The sequence below is a fragment of the Zootoca vivipara genome, chromosome 14, assembly GCF_965207765.1.
Source record: "Zootoca vivipara chromosome 14, rZooViv2.hap1.1, whole genome shotgun sequence".
Lineage (NCBI taxonomy): Eukaryota > Metazoa > Chordata > Lepidosauria > Squamata > Lacertidae > Zootoca > Zootoca vivipara.
The window spans coordinates 44,969,216-44,971,883 of NC_142597.1; positions in this window are offsets into that span (position 1 = coordinate 44,969,216).

The window sequence follows — 2,668 nt, forward strand, 5'->3', positions numbered from 1 at the left end:
TTCCTTTTGCAGAAATCCAAATTTGGGGTGGGGATGGCAAGGGGGCAAGCTGTGGAGTTTGGCAAGGCAGTCATGCTGTGATGTTTTGGGAGGCGCTGATGGACCGGAGCCCCCCCCCCTTTATGTGAAAGGGTTTGCCCAAAAACAAATCAATTCCTGAGTGCCCTTGGGGGGGGCAAGGGAAAGTGGGGCGGGGGGTCTGCTCTTCTTAGAATTCAAACAAAGATCTGTTGGGGGGGACATCTTGCTTCAGTGTGGCCCATTTTTCGGGGGGGGGGGGGACAGGTGTTGAGGAGGGGGGCATGCCCCAGTCAGCCCCCTGCCCTGCACAAACCTCCACTGCCTATCCTTAAAACTACTGTTGGTGTGTGTCCTTTTAAAATGCCTTTTAAGAAAGAGAGGGGAAAGCCCAACTTTTGATGCTTCTGTTGCAAGTTGCTTTTGGCCAAAAAAAGTAAAATAAATCTTAAAAGTGAAGCCCTTTTTAAAGGATGCTAGCTTTTTTTTCTCCCCCCCAAAAAACCCCCGTTTTCCTAGATATGTTCTTCCCTCCTTCTCCATTCTGTTACTAAACTTCCATTGTTAAAATTAAAATAAGCCCCCACTCTAAATCCCGATGGGAGTTTGACCAGTTTCCAGCCCAGGCTGGCTCTGGCGGCTTTGATTGGCCTCGTAAGATGTCTGGGGAGGGTCCTCTTATTTGTGGGTGCCGTGCTCCTGCCTCCTCCCCAAACTCCCCCCCCAGCCCCCTTAAACCTTCCCATTTTTTGAGGGGGGTTCTCTTCACAAGGTTCTCGACATTCTTTAATTTGAGCTCTTACTAAATAATAAGAGTTTAGTCTCTCCCTGCTCAGTTTTATTTGTGTGTAAAGACGTGGGGGGGGGGAAGTTGAGCCACGAGGGATGTAGCCCCAGCGTAGGGAGCCTTCAATCCACCAGGTGTTGCTGAACTACAACTCCCATCAGCCCCAGACACCGTGGCCAGGGATGTTGGGAGCCGTAGTTCGGCAATGCTCAGAGGGCCAAAAGCCCATTGCTCCCGGTGGCAGCACATGGGAGGGATGTTTTTAATACACGGACCGGTCTTCTGCCAACCTGGCGCCTTCCAGATGTGCTGCGCTACGGCTCCCGTGCTAGACTGATGGGAGAAGTAGTCTTGAACATCTGGAGAAGCTGGTGCGGAGTAACAAGAGCATTGTTGGGCCTCCAGAAGTGGCTGGCCTACACCTCCCATCCTCCCTGTCCATCAGCTGTGCTTTCTGGGGGCTGATGGGAGTTGTAGTTCAGGAACCACTGCAGATCCGAAGGTTCTCGGCAGCAGCCGTGCCGTAATCCAGATAACCAGCAAAATGTGTGCAAGTGTGACTCGCCGGTTTGTCCTCTGAATACAGCCCACCATCTTTAAATGGGGGGCACGAGAGTCAAGGTTTTAGTGTCTTTTTCAACACATGTGGCCCCCCAGGATGGAACTGTAACCCTATTAGCTGCAGAGGAGAGAATTCATGTGATACCTCTCCACTGGCAAGATGGCTTTGTGTGATGTGCCTGGGGGGGGGGGAGGTGGTGTCCATTCTCTCTAAATCCCCTTCTCTCTGGTTGTCAGTATTTGGGGGGAAAGGGGTGGAAATAGGACAGGATGTGGCCTTGCTGGAAGAGAGTGGATTTATCTATTGGACATTACCCTGGAAATATTTTGATTGGGGAGAACAAATTCCTTGACGGTGTGGGGCTCAAGTGTTGTGCTTGCATCGCAGTCGGGTGCTCCTACAGAGATGATAAAAATGTACAAAGGAAGCTGTCGAGATGCCATTCCCTTGGCTAACCTGTAGAATTTTTTTAAAAAAATAAACAGAAATTGAGACTACTTGCGCCAACAAGTTTCTAGCTTCCAGCCAGAGTTCTCCAGCTCTCGTTTGTGGCTCCGTTGATCTGCTTTGCCTACAGCCAGCTCTCCGTCCCTCAATATGTGCAAGGAAATGGGAGAGCCCCTTTACTGAGACGAAAGATGTTATTGGGGGGGGGGAACCCCAGACCCCTCTGTGCTGCATTGCTCGAATTGGGTCTCTTCAGAGGCGGTGGGGTCGGGAAATGGAAAGGGCAAAAGGCTGGGCCCTTCACAGATTCTGGTGGGTGCATGGCAGCTGAGCAGTGATAAGGATGGGGCTGAATGGACCGCTTTCTAACCCAGAGTTGGCATCCCCATAAAGTCAGGCCCTTCTGTCCCACTTGGTCGCTGAAGTTGCCCCACTAGCTCCTGTCTATGAGGCTTTTTGTGTATTGCTAAGCCAGCTGTGTGTGAGAGAGTGAACTGTGTAGCTGCCTGTGTGGCCGGGGAAGACGGGAACTGGTCCACCAGCATCTCTAGGGGAATCTGCTTCGAGAGGAGAGGGGGGCAGTGGTGGGGGTCCCAGAAAGAGACTTTGTCTGCTTCCTACAAAACCGAGCCATCCCTGGTCTCTTGAGACGCTGCAAGACCTCTCTTTTCTGAAGAGCAAAAGTCTTGGTGGCTTTTTCAGGCAGTGGGAAATATATCGATTCCTGTTGAGCACTATGCTTTGTACCTGGCTAGATTGTTCTCTTAACTCTGCTTCTTTTCTCGGCCTCGATGGGTTTTTGAAATCCATATCATATTTTTTTTGGGGGGGGGGGGAGAGAACAGGACTCCACA